The sequence below is a fragment of the Lepidochelys olivacea genome, assembly GCF_965140295.1.
Source record: "Lepidochelys olivacea isolate rLepOli2 genome assembly, chromosome: 10".
Taxonomy (NCBI): domain Eukaryota; kingdom Metazoa; phylum Chordata; order Testudines; family Cheloniidae; genus Lepidochelys; species Lepidochelys olivacea.
In genome coordinates, this window is record NC_140420.1 from 8,141,865 (window position 1) to 8,158,820 (window position 16,956).

Consider the following 16,956-nt stretch of genomic DNA (forward strand, 5'->3'; position numbering starts at 1 on the left):
AAAGCTACCAAGCTAGGGGGGCTTGTGCTCCTAAATGCTTTTGAAACCCTTCCTCAATAACCCTTAGGTGTCTGTGCAAAGCCACACTAATGAATGTGATAAACAGAAGATGTTAGATCAATGCACTTGCTGGGGTGTGGGTGAGATGGGACCTAAGGGGACTTTGCCGTCTCTAACGTCATGAACATCGAAGAGCAAACACTGGCCCTTTAGATTCCTCTGGCTTCATAGCGCATGCACAGGGTCAAGCCTGTTGACACTGGCACCGGTGTGATTGAGGTCTCCCATGGGTGTCTAGAGATGCTCCCATTAATGTCTTCATCAAACTGGGGACTCAGATCATTTCCTTGAGCTGCGGTGCCCGTCTGGCCCCTGACATATTGCCTGGAGGTCGCCTCCTCCTGCATCCTCAGCTGTCTGACTTAGACACAGGCTCTGTTCTCTTTTGCCTGTGCATCTGGCTTGTCTGACTGCTCCCCTCTTTCAGGTGTAGGGGTGCCCCTACCCCTATAGCAGCCTCCCCCAGACCTTCAGGAACCGGTGAGCCATTGAGGGAGTAGGTTTCAGAGGGCGGAACATCTGCCCTGCCATGGCTGCAGGTCTGGAGCGAGGCACATCCAGCCCCATTCTGTAGCTAGGGTTGGAGATGGAGACTCTGAAGCCAAGGGGGCGGCCTAATGTGCAGACGGAGCACCCCGCGCATCCTTCCAGCTCCAGCCGTTTCCTAGCTAAGGGGCAGATCCTTCACGCCTCTCCCATTCGAGTTTGGATATGAATTACAGGAGATGCTAAGAGCTACTTAGTCCCCGACGCTGCAGGGGGACCTCTGTGCCCAAGCACAGCCCCATGTGGATCCAGCTGCAGGATTGGGGCCTGATCCTGTGAGCTCTGCTTGGCCAGGGCCTTGGCTTCTTGTGTCTCTCTGGAAACATTAGGTAGGAATAATAGGAACTCGGCTGCATTTAAAGAAGGTATAAAGTCCTTTTCGTCATTTCAAAGTCTCCCTAGGTCTCACTGATGGATTCACCTGCTTTATCTGGTCCTAATCATCTCCAAGGTTTAGCCTCTTTAATTTGTGTGCTGTCTTGTTTTATCCCAGCGTTGCTTTAATGGAAGCCATTGGCAAACAGGAGTTGTATAAACCTTACTATGCAGCACCCTATGTTGCTGCTAATGGTAATTGCCTGATTGAGGTGTCAGGCTACCTCCATTATAATTGGCTTGAGGAGGAAAGGAACAAAGTTACTGTTCCTTTCTCCTCGAGAACAAAGTATAGAATTTAAATCTGGGTATGATCCGCATCCAGCTGCCTTGTGGCCTGGCTCTTTGGCAGCCTAAAACAAAGGGATTAGTGAATGATGAAACCAAAGTGATGCAACATGGATTGCCCTCACTGGGAAGGACTAAGCACATCCTGCATTGAAAGGCACTTGGCCTTTGGTTTGGTCACTCGTCCCATTTTAAAAATTCCACTTGCCCTTGCGGGTCTTGGGAAGTGGTGTATTTACAGTATCTGCAGAGCACAGTCCAGGATTGCCTAGTTCCCAAGCAGGCTGACGTCAGAGGTCTTGGATCACTGAGACGGCAAGTTCCCGTCTCTTCGTCACCCAGCACTCACTCAGCAAATCAGGTATTGAAACGTTTCATTTCTGCGTCAATCGGCGCTGTGACCAATAGTGAGCTCAGGTTGCTTTCCCTGACTTAACTGGAAGATGAGGAGGTTTTAAAGGACTCAGTCCAACACTTGCAGTAAATAGTGTGCATTGCACCTACGGAGGAACTCAGAGGGTGACTTTTTTTACAAGCAATAAGAGGCAGAAGGCGTTGGTGTGGGGGAGGGTGTTGGTTTAAATTTAAATATGCTTCTCTGAAGTCAGTTCCGTTTTGCAAGCAGTAAATTCACATCAATAGTGCAGAGTCATACAACAGTAAAACAGCCCTGTAACAGCAACTTACGAGTACCTCTGTGGGAGAGAGCACGTCTCGCTCTAGCAGGAGACACTGAAATGAATACAAAACACTGTTATGGGCAGGAGCATGGGAATGGGAATCAGGACTCCTGGGTTCTGTCCTTGGCTCTGCCGGTGGCTCCCACTGTGATGTGGGAACCCTACAGTGCCACCTGCATGGAGGATCATTCCTGGGTGTAATGAGGCTTTCATATTTGTACCGGCCCCCAGAGCAGCTGGAGGGGCGAGTATACGCCCAGTGCAGGGGTCAGCACAGTGCATTTACCCAGCTGTCAGCCACATCACTTCGCCCATGTGAGGTGACTTAGCCAGCCCTCCTTGGGCTTTCCCTCTTGGCGCCTCCGGGTGGTGAGGGGACTAGCAGGTGTAGGAGCATCCAAGGGTGGATTCTGGCCCCAGTTTCTGTTCTATTGCTCTCTGACTTCCACATCCCCTATTCTCTCTACTAATGGGGGCAGCTGTGAGGCGGCCCCCCATCTGTACTTGCTGTTTCTTCCTGATCCTTTAGAAGTTTCTCCTTTTCCTTCTAATATGTGTTGGGACTCACCCAGTATTGGCTTGATCCCCCTCCTCCTCTTCTTCATCTCCACCATCGTTGGAAAGTACGCAAACTTTGGGCTTGACTCACATGTTGCTTTGTCCAGCTCTGCATTTGCCCTTTGGCACCCAGTCAGTAATTACACCTCCAACCTCTCCCAGTGCACCCCTCTGCTTCACCAAGGACCAGCCCCCCCTTGAAATCCATGGGAAGGTTGCCATGGACTTCAAAGGAGCTAGATAGGAGACGGTCGCCTGGCAGAGCATGGCACGGTCCTAACCCACTGACAGTGCTGGTCAAGTTATTTCTGAGGCCTGAAGGTGGGAGCAAGGGGGGGGGGGAGCAATTGGTGCAGTGGGAGGGAGGGTGAGCAGGTAAATACCCTCTTCCCAGCCCCTCCACCAGACCCAGCCCTGTGTACGGATGTCAGCTGCCTTCCCCATCCACTTCCCCTCCCTTAGTGGACTCTGGATCCCTCCGATGGCTTTCTCTCACTGAGGGCTCCTGGGGAAATGTTGATTTAGCAGGTTGGATCTGCCTGAAACCTCTGATTGATAGCCCCAATCCAGTGTTCAGGACATAGAGTGATCATTCGCTTTCCAGGCAGCGTGCATTTCACCATGGCTGTGTGGCCGGCCGAGATGGGCGCGCTCTGTGTCTCGGCGTCCCTGGGCACGCTACGTATCGTGTGCGCCACATCTGACAGCCCTCACTTCAACTCCAGGGGCTGCACCAGCTTCCCCGCTGCCATTGACAATCCTGGGTAAAAATTCGGGTCCTACTGGAGTCGGTGTCAGAACTTGCCTTGGCTTCAGTGGGGTCAGGATTTCACCCCAGGTCTTCTGTTGGGGGCGGGAGGGGGGGCGGGAAAGAGGAGGGCTAGTACTCTAAGTGGGGCGAGGGGAGGGGATCGGATGACTTATGGGTGGCTCTGTGCCGATCTTAGTTCCCTGCTGTGGCTAGGGATATCCAGCTGGTTAGCTGGGCTGAGGTCTGCTGGGCTGTGTGGGGCTGCAGGAGGGGAGAGAAACACCCGGAATTTGCCTTTGCCAGGGGGAACTTCTTACAACTTGTTTTTTTTTTAGAGAAACATTTGGCTGAATAGAAGGGGTGCCCCATTGGGGCCAGCCTTTCCCATCCTGGCCTGGCTCCTGCTCTGCTTCCTTTCAGCCACTTCCTGTGGCATGGCACAACCGGCCGCTGGCCATGCATGGGATTACTGTCACTGCTGCCGGGAGATGGTGTCCCTGCTGTTCCCTAGCTGCCCCCCCCGCCCCCCACCCCCGGCCAGCTGGGTTTGCCCACATGATCTGAAGGGCCACAGCTCAACTTAGAGGCCCCTAACTTCCACTGACTTCAAACACCTTGGTGGATGTGGGGCTCCGTAGCCTGTTGCAGTGGCCCCCACACTGGTGGTTTGTGCAGCCCCCTTCTGTTTAACCCCTGCAGTGCTGAATGCTGAGCCCAGGCAGGGGGCTGCCTGCTTTAACAGAGGACCATGGCTGTTGATGAAACACAGTATGTCCCAAGGGACCACATGGAAGCCAGTCTTGTTGGAACCATGGCACCCCCACTTCTCAGAGGGCATGGAAAGAGTTAATGCAGGCTCAGTGTTTAGCTAGGCTGCAATAGGAATGACTAAGGGGGAAAAATCCCACCTGGCCTTTGGGTTTGCCCCCAGCAGGGGTCATTAGAGTGGACTCCCTAACCCTGTGGCCACCACCATCCTCTTCTGAAACTAGACTGGCCCGTGCTGTAGGGACTGTGCTGTCGGGACCAGTCCTGCCGCAGCCCTAGGGGGGGTGGCTACGGATCAGATGTCTTGCTAGACTAACCTCATTGTTTTTATTCCCATTGCTGACGTCCCTGCATCTCCTCATTCTCCGATGAATGCCCTACCAGTGGAGGCTGTTGTGGGCATGAGGTCACAGAAGCTGACACTCTGACGGCTGCTAGCATTGCGTAACCCCGTTCCCAGATGCTGTTATTTCCAGGGGAAACGTCTGCGCCCTTGGTATTGACACACACATTCAGCTATTTCACTTCGAATGGCCTTGAGGGTCTGTGTTCTGGGGCAGGACAGCTTGGGGGGGTACATTACTTTGCATCAGTTTCAATATATCCCCACTGAGTTTCACAGTCCCCTACCACGTAGGACTGCTTGCTCCACGGAGAAATCTCCTTCCTGCCCCTCACCATGGCTCATGCAGTGGCTTCCTTTACTGTGTATTGCCTTTATTCAAATAGCTGCCCATAGGAAACTCAATTGCTTTTAACTTTCCCCCAGTTTAAACACTGTCTCATAATTCTCTAGATTCCTCTCGGAACAGTAAATAACTGCTCCAGGGCTTGGTGTCTGTGCAGAGAACATCTGTCAGGCCTTATCAGTCCCGTCTGTTTGTTCTTTGTATCTTTTTTTCTCCCCAAAGATTGTAAGCACATACAAACCTGGGAGAAGAACACACCAACTCAGGTGATGTGCATCTCTGCGCTACTGAAGAGAGGGGCTTGGACTGGAACCCAGGCTAGCCCATCCCTCTGTGACAGCTCTGCCAGGGGAACTCAGAGAAGAGTTTGCCATGGGAGGAGCACAAGCAGAAGCTCTGCAGGTCAGTTGCTCTTCACCATACTACAGCATCTCTGATTGCAAAGGATCCCAAAGCACTTTACAGAGAGAAGAGCTATTCCATCCAACCCAGTGCAAAAGGAGCATCTGCAGATGGAGCTAAATTCACCCTGGTGCTAGGCAGAGCTAATGAGATAAACAATACCCCAGCTGACATATGCTGGACCATTGGAGCCGAGCCTCCATTACAAAGTCCTAAGTGCATTTCTGATTCCCCTTGACAGTGATTAACTTTCTCCTGCTTTGGAACACGGCAACGTTGCATAGCAAGACCGGGTCAGACCGATGGCCCACCATGTCTGGTATTCAGCCTCCAAGCTGGGGCCTAGATGTTCCTTCAAAGAGAAAGGCAGGAAAAACAATGCCACCTCCATGCTCATTCCACTCCGTGCCTGGGGGAAAGGTTACTTTCCTGACCCCTGAAGCACTCAGCTGATGCCCTGAGGCATGAACTCGGATACCTTTTAACTTAGTAGATTTGGCTGCAAATATTATTTGACCAACTCCTGCAAGTCCTCACTTAGTCCTGTGGGAGTTTTCCCTGACTAAGACAACTCCAAAGCCAAGCAACTGCTGACTGCTAAGCCTAGTGGCTTAGAAAAAGGGGGAGGCAGTGTCTCAGACTTTCAGGAGGCCCTATGTGGCCTCACTAATGTGTAACCCAAACCTCCCTCCAGCTGTGGGACTTGCAGTGAAGACATACAGGGCTGGGCTGGGCACTGAGCCTATGCGGGTGCATCCAAAATCCTTGCCTTTGACCCTGGCTTTCGCTATACAGAGAACCACTGAAACCTTCCCTCTGGATCTTAGAATTGCAGAGGCAAATCCCACCGTCCTTCTGCAGGGAAAACTCCAGCTGAAGCTGTTGAAAGTTTTATCGGAGTAAAAGCAGTCAGAGCCTCAGGGTTTAGTCCACAGCCCTTGGGGATGAACGAGGCCTATTAGGTCACATAGTCTAAGCCCAGCCAGTGCCTTGCTACAGTGAGAAAAAAAACCCCTCTATTTGACTATGAGCGGTGACCTGCCACTGAGTTACCTTGTGCTCCTCAGCAGGGCCGTCTCGAGGTTTTTTGCCACCCCAAGCTCCGAGAGCGCAACAGCCCAAGCCAAAAAAAAAAGGGTGGCCGGAATGCCGCCCCTGGAATTGTAATGCCCCAAGCACGGGCTTGCTTTGCTGGTGCCTAGAGCCGCTCCTGAGGGCCAGGGTGGGTCTGTGCTTGGAAGGGAGATCTCCAAGGAGCCCCTGACTCTGGCAGGAAGTGGTAGGCATTCAGGTGGTGCTCTCCCCAGGGAGCCAATGCCCCAGCGCGATATTAGGGAAGTGATGGGTTTCGCAGGAGATGGAAAGCCCAGGTCCTGAGCACTGGTGGATCTCATGGTGCTTTTCATGAGACAGTAACCTGGGTGTCCCACAGTTCCAATCTGTTTACAGTGTACCTCCCTAAAATGCCAGCTTCCATTGGGTCCCCCATTACTCTTCCCCTCCTGTATTGTTGCTATGCTCTGGGTTCCAGCCCAGATATGAGGGACGTGACCCACGTGCATAGACTCATAGACTTTAAGGCCAGAAGGGACCATCATGATTATCTAGTCTGACCTCCTGCACATTGCAGGCCACAGAACCTTACCTGCCCACTCCTGTAATAGATCCCTAACCTCTGGCTGAGTTACTGCAGTTCTCAAATCTTGATTTAAACACTTCAAGTTACAGAGAATCCACTATTTAAACTAGTTTAAACCCGCAAGTGACCCATGCCCTGTGCTGCAGAGGAAGGCAAAAAAAACCCAGAGTCTCTGCCAATCTGTCCCAGGGGGAAATTCCTTCCCGACCTCAAATCCAGCCATCAGTCAGACCCTGAGCATGTCGGCAAGACCCACCAGCCAGACACCTGGGAAAGAATTCACTGTAGTAACTCAGAGCCCTTCCTATCTCGTGTCCCATCACCAGCCACTGCAGATATTTGCTGCTATTATGGTGCATCCTGAACCTGCCTCATCAGCGTGAGGCTTCATGAATCAATATATGTAAAGGGCTTTGAGATCCTCAGCTGATCAGGGCTATTGAAATCCAAGCTATTATTATTGCATTACGATTTCTGCTGCAGCAGGGCCAGAATGGCTGCTGGGAAATGCTATTTGGCTTCCTTAGCACAAAGTGTTTGCAATCTGTGCTTTAAAAGGATGAATCATAGTGCAGCTGTGCCCTTCCATTGCGTTTATTTTGTCTCCTAACAGCTTTACCCTATATTTCCTATTAGCCCACTGGGTTCTAGCTCAGGGCAGAGGAACCAGCAGAGGTTCTGAGGCATATGTAATTTGCAAAGAGGAGAAGAAACACAGGGTAGTGCTCCCCAGATTGATTCAGGTGGCCAGCTGTGGAGAGGGATAAGGGCTTTGGTGAATGTCCCTGGGGTGCCACCTGCAATGTGGTTTGTATCTAGCAGATAACAAACCCCCTCCTCTGTCAGCTGTACCTGGTACGTTCAGTGTGCATGAGGCTCTTATGCTGTCAATCATACCTAGTGGCACATGCTCCCTGCCTTGCTGATGGTACTCAACGCCTTTGGCTGCCAGGGGCCCCCTGTGGTACCTAGCATGCCTGGTGCATATAGTGGATGGATGGTTCCTGGGCTGCCTGGTATTTACAGCAGCAGCATACGTGCCCCAGAATCAGCAATTGGCTAATCCAACTGCTCACATGGGCGCTTGGACAGGAGGAGAACCTGGAGGCTCTAGCCAGCAGGGTCAGAATTCCAGAGACTTGCGCTCAGCAAGTTGGATGGTGAATCACCGGATTGGATAATGGGCTGGCCTCAGCGGACACAATTGCCTTGAAGTTATTCCAGGGCTGAGCTGGGTCCTCTGCACTGGGAGCATCTAGGTAGCCTGCCAAGGAACTGCCTTTCCCATTCTGTCTCCCGGGGGCCCATCACATGCTTTGCTCCTTCCTGCTAAGGTCACCCAGCAGGAGAATGCAGCTGGTTTTGTGATGTATAAGACCTGAACGTGTTGTGGACAAGTGGGCGGGAGGATTCAATGATTAGCTGGAAGCCCTGAGTTCCTTGGGGTTTGCTTTGCTCTTTGGCAGGGGAGTGAAGTGCTTTTGCAGGGAGTTGTAAGTGTTGCCTTAGAATATGGAGAGTACTAGGCTGGTTTCTCAGGAACAGGCTCTAAGTTGCTGCTGCTAATCTTTATTCATCTGTATCCTGACAGGTCAGAGGTTGAGCTGGCATCAGTCCCCTGTGGCAGGGTACACAACACATCTGGGTCACAAGATGGGGCTGAGCATGAAGCTAGGCAGAGCCAAGGCCCCACACTCAGTTTCCCCAGAAGTTCCTGCAGAAGTTTGGAACCAGACAGGAAGGAGTTAAGGTAAAAAAAAAATGGCTACTAAGTTGGGTGGTGTCAATTTTGGGGAATCCAACCTGAGACCCCTTGGGCCTGGTTTTCAGACAGGCCACACATCCGCCCCACGGGTTGTCGTTGATGGGGGCAGCAAATGAACAGCACTTCCTGCAAATCAGGTCCCAGGTAGGCCCCTAAAACCACAGCCTAATTGCCTGTGGAGTGAGTGCAGCTGGGGCTTGTTAACCTAACCGGCCCAGCTGGCATCCTGGAGTGGAAGAGGGAAGGAGTTGACAGAATTGGGGGAAGGGGTGGCTTAGATCCTGATTCAAGGGCTCATCATTCCAGGATTGGTTTGGACAGCAAAGAACCAGGGAGAAACCAGCATCTCTCTGTTTCTGTTTTGAGAGTGAGCTGCTTGCGCCATTATGGAGGGGTGTCCCACACTGTGTCCCCTCCAGACAGCCCAGTGCTTCCCGGAGCTGCATCCAAACTCCCTGACCTTCTCCTGAGAATAACCAGCATGAAAAGATATACTTTCAGATACGAACAATCTAGCTCTCTGAGCAGCATCCTCTCTGCCAAGGGCAGTGGGTAGCAACGTTTGGAAAGAAATGAGATGGGGGCAGGTTTCTTTCTAAATAAAACACGTTCCACAGGCGTCAGCAGCTTTTCACCGATGCAGCCCCAGAGACGCACCCAAGGACCTTTGTCAGACAGATGAACTCAATGTGCATAGGGGCCTGGGGATGACAAGAAACCTGAGCCAGCACTATATGTGTGTGACCTAAGCCCGCCCCACGTACTGTGTTCCGGTAAGAGGAGTCCTATTCCTCACTGGGACTGGACTATTGAGAGGTTCCATTCAATGAAGGATGAAACCCGGTAAACCTCCAGAGAGAGGAATGCATGGCGTAGTGCTGATCCAGCAGAGGAGAGGGTTAGGGAATGTCCGGAATCCTTCCTGACTCCCCCATTGCACCCCCAAAATAGTGTGTGAGTTAAGTGTGGGTGGAGGGATCAGGGGTGTGTGGAGAGCTGGGGCGTGCATTAAGGGTTAATGAATTAGTTTGGTCTTCAGGGGATATTTGTCAATAATAAGACATGACGAGGAGTGTCTGCTCAGGAGGCCCAGCCCTGGAATAGCTGAAGGGGCTGCATGTCAGGACTGAGGTGTAATGGCAGAGCCGTGCACCGGGGCCCCGTGGCTGGAACAGCAGGGGCTGCTGCCGGTTGGGAGGGATGTGCATAGACAGGCCTGAGTGGGGAAAGTTGCCCGGAAGATGGCTGCGCTGGCTGGTCCCTCCCTGGATGCTTATGGCGAGTGTTTTAAAGCGATGAAGATCAGCAATGGCAAAACTGCCCTGCCAGCTCTTGTGGGGGTTCTCGGCCACCCCGGCACAGTTGCACTGGTCACCTGTGGCCTGTTTCCCTGTTGTGCGTGACACTGTGGCAGTTACGGGTGTGTGGCACTTATCTCAGTTCCACTCTAGAGAGCCTTGCAGCAGCAGTGCTGGGAGAGGCATGTTCCACTTCCTAGAACCCCCTACGCACCCGGGCACCTTACTTGTTTTCTTAAAACTTGTGGTAAGGAGAGCAAGAGACAAAAGGCTGGGGGGTGGGGGGAGGGTATATGCAAAGGTGCCTTGGGGTTACCGTTAAGAAGTAATGCAGATACTCCTCTGGTCAGCTGGGTAGTCTGCTACCAGTGTGATGAACATGGGACAAAAGCCTAGACACAGAGCCCAGTGACTTGTTTTTAACCAGTTCCTCACGGAAATCTTTGGAAGCACACACACTATAATATTCCGGCTGGAGAAAATTCCTGGAATCAGTTAAAAATGTCTCGGGCAAGGGTTTAGGGAGTCCCCTGTCCTGTCACCCCCCCCTCCCCCGGCCCATTCTTCCATTACTGTGACACTGGAGATGCTAATCCATTCCCCCAGGGGGAAATGAACAAGGAGCCCTTCAGGATGACCAGATTTTGTTCTCATTCACTCTGCCACTACCTGTAAGATTCAACTCTGTTTCTCAATGAGAGGCATTGAGGGTGCTAATAACCCTTCACACTTGCAGTCTATATGATAGTACCTTGCATCCAGTGAGCTCAAAGCCCTTAACAAACTACACGCTAGCTATAAACTATATACCATCACTGGTCCATAGTTCTCCAATCTGTACGGAGTTGTTCATTACCATAAGTCACTGCTGCCCGATGAGAGCCGCCTGCTGCCTTCCTCCAGTCTCTGGCTAGCTGCCTCTCCATCATGATCTCAGCTACCCTCTCTGTATGCTGACTTGCAGAGCTATATTTCTGTCCTGACCAGGTTCCCGCCATCCAGTTCCAGAGCTGTGACTCCTCCTTCTCCTCCACATCCAGACCTTGTCCAAGGCTTGCTGCTTCCTCCTCCATAACTCTTCTAAGATCTACCCTCTTCTCTCTGTGCGCCCCACTAAAAATCTTTCCCAGGCCCTCCTCCTCTCCCATCCTGACTACTGTAATCTCCACCGGGACACCCACCTCGCCCTCATCCCATCTGCTTCAAACCCAGCCGCTGAGAGCCTCTTCTCGGCCTGTGGTTCCGACCCTACCCCTTGCGGAGTCCCTCCAGCTCCACTGACTCCTCTTCCACCACACGCAGCTTAAATGTATTGTCCTTTGGTCATGGCCTCTCACAACTCTGCCCTTCCCCACTGATCGGCTCCTGGCTGCGTCCCATCGCTCCCCACCTCTGCTCCGCCAGCAATGCCAACGCTGAGCCCCTGTTGGTCGGCATCTCTCACAGCTGTCTTTGTGTCTTCTGCCCCTTCCTCATGGAAAGCCCTAGCAGAACTCCCCCCTCAGGCCCTCTCCTCCTTCAAGGGCCAGTTAAGTGACACTTGGGGCATATCTACACTGCAGTCAGGAGGGTGACTCCAGCATGTGCAGACATACCCAATCGACGGAGATCAAGGCTAGTTCGAGTAACAGCAACAGTGACTCTGGGGCAGCGGCTTGAGTGTGTACCCAGGGTACACGCTGCCTGGGCTACTGATGCCTCAGCGCTCTTTGTAACACAAGCTAGCTTTGATCTAGCCGCAATTCCACCTCCTGATTGCAGTCTCGACCTACCCTCACAAGGAGTTAGCCTGCGGTCAGTGTCTGGGTCACAGGGTCATGGGAGGGTTGATATTTCAGGGAGGGTAGAATGTGTAGCTCTTCTGGCTTATCCCACACCGCCTGTACGTTGTCGGGCTGCTCTGGTTCCAAGTGCTTCAGAGCAAGGGCCATGTCTCTGTGTCTGGAAAGCGCCTGCCAGAATAGGAATCCAAACTAGCCCACTGACTTACGGCTGCCTATCAACACCACTTTAATAGGAGCTTTACCAGTATCTTCTGCAAAGTTCTTCTGGTGCCACTTTCAGTGTGAACCCCAAGAAACACACCAATCGCTCCCTGCATGACCTCCCAGGGGCTAATCCAACAGGCTTCCCATGTGGACTGCATTCAGTCCCAAGTGACCTTATCTCTGTCTGCCTTGGCAGGAGGCCCTCAACCCACCTCATCTCAGATCTAAGCTTCTCTCTCTTCCACCTGAGTGGGTATGTTTACCTGCTTTTCATTCTATTGAACTCCCTGGCCCAGGCGTTCTCAGTGAAATCACCACCTTTGGAATCCGCTTTCCTGGTGGTATGCCAGCACACGAGCCAGGCGGCCTTCAGAGTGAACTGCAAGGCTCATTAATTCTTGCTTAGCGGTTGGCTGCATGTTTTTGTTTTGGCTTGTTTCTGTGTCTCTCCTAGCAGTTCAGCAGCCAGTAGCAACTGCTGCAGCTGACAAACCCTTAGTGTTTACACCTGTCATTGCAAGCAGTACATAAAACATCCCGTGTGTGTATTAATGGTGGCTATACCATGGGTGCCTCTGCCCTCATGGTGCAGGTTGCATGGAGGAATGCCCTAGGTTTACCTCTCCTGGGCTGACAACTGTATGCAGCCCTCAGAGAGAGAGAGAGAGAGAGATCTCCCCTTGGAATAAAGTAATTATAGCCATGAGGCAAAAGCCTGGATCCCTCTGGGGCAATATCCTCCCTTCTCCCCCTCCAGGGTAGGTTTCACAAGGGTGGCAAAATTCACCTGCCTAATTGCCAATGCAAGAAAAGGGATCTGAGTTGCACAGGGGCTCAGAAGCATTCTCAAGCCAGACTCCTTGCCAGTCCAAAGCTGGAATCTTTAGAGAATGCATGAATGTGTGGCTCTAACTCCTGGATCATCCTGCTGTCATTACTGACCTATCGGCTTCCAATTAGCTCATTAGTGTTTGTGAGTGCTCTGAGATCCTTTGAATGGAAGGTGCAATGGAAGGGCAAAGCATTAAGCAATCACTATGATTGCTCTCAGGGTCTATGTTGGAGGAGAAGGGCAGCATATGTTGCTGGGGCCCATGGAAACGTGCCATAGCACTGTGGCTGAAGTACAGCTGTTCCCCTTTTCCTGTAGGGGGCTGATGCTCAGATATCACAGTGGAAGCCCAGAAGTGCCTCGATTCAACCTCCTGCCCCTCCAGGTGACAAATAAATTATAAGGCTGGAATACAAGAAAGGGGGTTCCCTTTGTCCTGACCCCCCCACCCCAGCCAGTTACTGAGGGATCCCATAAAATGGTTGATGGGAACAGAGTGTTGGAAGAAACTATCTGCTTCTTTCCTCCTGAAGCGTGTGCAACAGGTGCCCATGGGAATGAGCCAAGTTCCAAGATTGTTACATTTGATCATATAGCCTCCCCTAGTGGGCACGTACAGTTACATCAGAGGACTAAGCAGTCAGTTTAACAGCCTACAGGGACAGCGAAGATCGCCCCGCTCTGATAGAAAAAGCCTCTCCCCAGGCTCGCATTTGATCCAGGACTTTGGTGCAAGAACATGGTTCACAGCACAGGTTTGTTAGCAGGAAACAACGTGGCGATGGGCTCATGATGACTTTGAGTTTCTTGGATGGGTCAGGATTTGGACTGAACCTTACCCCTCAGGTTCCAAACTGAATTGCCGACTGAGCTGTGCTGAACCTTCTCTCCAGAGCATGGGAAGAACATCTAGTTTGGCCTGCGCCCCCATCCCCTCCAGGACAGTGTAAATGCCCAAGGATGGGCAGAGCTGTCTTGGGATCTGCCACTTGTTTTGAGCCTCGCTTGTTTCTCAGTCACTCATTCTGCCTCTTTCACTTTTCCCACTTATGTTTCAGTCCCGCAGGGCATTAGTACTAGCTGCGGTGGGCACAGCACTCTGAATTCAGGAGTCTGTCATCACAGAGATTGCTCCCTGCATGGAGGGCAGCTGTGCACTCGTTGCTGACCATTGCTCTGGGTGACAATACTGGCTTCACCCATGCACCCCCTCAGATCACATCTTATTCCTTTCTCCCCCACACCCTTTCTGCTTACCCTGGAATTTCCTGCCTTTCATTGGTTTCAGTCAGACTCAGAGATGTTTGATCATTATTCCATTAAATGCAGAAAAGCTACTAGTGAGTAAGTGTGGGGCAATAGCTCAGTATGGCTCAAAGTGAGATCACGTTGGACTGTGCTTACAATAGGGCTTGCAAGATGGGTCAGGACTTGGACGGGAGACTTGTATGAAATACACAGGCACCGCAGGAAGGGGTGCCCGTGATGTCAGCAGAGGGCACCCCCGCCCCCCTCTAAGCGGGGACTGGTATTAGCATCCAGATAGTGGCATTAGCATCCTAGATGCCCGGGCCAAACATCACCCCCTGGATTATCATATTGTTTCAATCAAATATAGTGTCCTTCACATCCTGTCTGAAACTGTTCAGCACCTGAACTGTTTACCCACCCCAGTGGTGGCTGCATTTCAGTAGTGAGTGAGGTGATTCCCTATCTCATGAGGGTACTGGGCTTTCAGATCTTCCATTAAAAGGACCTATGGAAGAGCAGCAGATTTGCATCCATACCTGTGTCTGTGTATTGGATTTGATTTCTCCCTAAACATAAATGACCTAAATTGGAGCTTCAGACCCAGTATATCTCAGCTGGGTCAGAGATGTTGTATCCTGTACCTTCATATATCTGTGTCTCGTGGTAGCAGCTCTCAATGAAACACAGAAGCCACCAAAATGAACAGCCATGATCCAGGTGGTGTCTTTGCTGATGTTATTGTGAACGGGAAGGACCTGGCCTGGGGGTGAGGGTAAGAGAGAAAGAACTGCCCCGGTGCGAGGGCAGCTTGCTTCTTCTTGCCATCAAGTAGCCTCTCCTTCCAAGAAGCCTGGATCCTGTCCCCTGTACAGAGCAATCAAACAGTTGGAACTGAGTTCCCAGCCATCTTGGGGGGACGTTCAGTTGACCCGATCTCCTTGACCCCAATCCACTCTTGACAGTCTCCACTTGCCACAGTGGGCTGCACACTGCAAACAAACAGCAGCTTTTCAAAAGGCCTGCATCAGAGCCCAGGGAGGCCACCAAACTCCCCCTGATGAGCAAGTGCTCTTGAAAACTAGTCTGGATCACAGCACCATTTGCAGGGTTAAATGTCTAATTTGGTATTCGCAAAAAGAAAAGGAGGACTTGTGGCACCTTAGAGACTAACCAATTTATTGGAGCATAAGTTTTCGTGAGCTACAGCCCACTTCATCGGATTGTAGCGCCGCCTGCTGGGAGAAGGTTCCTCTCTCTCCCCCTCCCCTCCACCCCCCATGGTGGAAAAATGCAGCCTTTCACTGGCTTGCCCTGGGTGTCCTCACTTGCACCTGGGCTAAACAGCTGTAAAATATGCTCATACTATAGACCTGCTCAATATAAGTAACTGACGACACCTTGTGGCAATGTGCAGTTCAAGAAACTGTGGACAATCAGCTGCCCCTGCCACAGGAGGGGTATGTGTGCGGAGATCTAGAAATTGCTTTAAAATAGAGCAGGGGGTATCGCTGGAGCGAAGTAGCTGGGGACAGGCAGGAGCATTGCCGCAAGCCCAGCGGTGTTCCCCACGTGATACCAGTGGCTATCCGCACCTCTTGTCCCCCTCGCCACCTACCCACAAAGCTAATTTCTGGTGCCAATGATCATGTTACTGTTTGTATTACCATAGCGGCTAAGGTGCCCCCATCATGGACCAGGACCCCACCATGCAAGTGCTGTAGAGACAGAAAACAAAAAAAGATAGACCCTGCCCCCAAAGAGCTTCCCATTTAAGTACAACTCAAGAGACAACAGATGGACACGCAGACAGATGAGGGAGTACAAGGAAACACTGAGACAATATTGATCAGCATGACAGGATGTGACAGGGGTAGTCAACAGGCGGATTTGGACCATGGGCCAAATCCAGACGGCCAGATGCTTTTGAATGGACCCCAAAATCTTTTTATTATTATCATTATTGTTGGGCATGGGCAGTGGGTATCATAGGCCAGGGAAGGCTGTGCCTGCACAAAGAGCCTGGTGACGCCCCACCCACGCTCCAGCCCCCAAGCCCCTCGTGCTTGCTCCCAGTTCCCTTCCTGGCGCCCTTCTGTGGCTGAGAGGCTGGGGCAAGCATGCTGGGGCTGGGACCACGCCGTGCCGCCATCTGCCCGGCGCTGGGGTAAGGGGTGCTCCAGGGCTGGGGGCGCTAGGGCTGGGCTGCCCACCTGGCGCGCTGGGGTTGGGGGCGCACCGGGGGGGCCGGCGGCCGCAAGGGTGTGTGCTTTGGGCTCTGGGGGGGGGCAGAAGGGGAGGGATGGGGCCTTGGACCTCAGAGGAGGGGCCAGGGGCTAGCCTCCCCCAACAGCTCGTTCATCTGCCACCCATGTTGTTGCGGTTTTTTAAATTATTTTCTCTGGGGTCTGGACCTTGACCAAGACATTTGGACCTTGACAAAAAATAATTGACTACCCCAGGATGTGGTGTTTGGCCCGCAGGCAGCCTAGCCACTGTCGAGTGTTTATGTAGACAGCACAGAAAATGAGAGTCCTAAGGAAGATCATGAAGTAGCTTTGCCAAGGTTTACAGGGAGCTCCTCCCAAGCAAGAGGGGCAGCAGGGGAGAAAGCATGAAGATGCTCGTTTGAAAATGTAACGAGTGGCCACTGGAGGCTGGCATGGGTTGAGCAGAGTTGGGAATCGACATCTCAGCAGTGAATGAGAGATGGTAGGTAGGGCAGGGAAGGGCCTTGAAAGTCCAGACAAGCATACATTGATGCGATACAGAAGGGGGCGGCAGTGGAGGGCTGCAAAGAGAGGGGCTCAAAGCGGCAGGCTAGGAGAATGATCCCCGCAGCACCATTCTGAATAGATATAAGCAGGGCACGGTAGCATTTGTCAAGGTCAGAGAGATGGTGTTGCAGCAGCTGAGATCATAGAATCACAGAATATCAGGGTTGGAAGGGACTTTAGGAGGTCATCTAGCCCAAAGCAGGACCAATCCCCAACTAAATCATCTCAGCCAGGGCTTTGTCAAGCCTGACCTTAAAAACCTCTAAGGAAGGAGATTCCACCACCTCCCTAG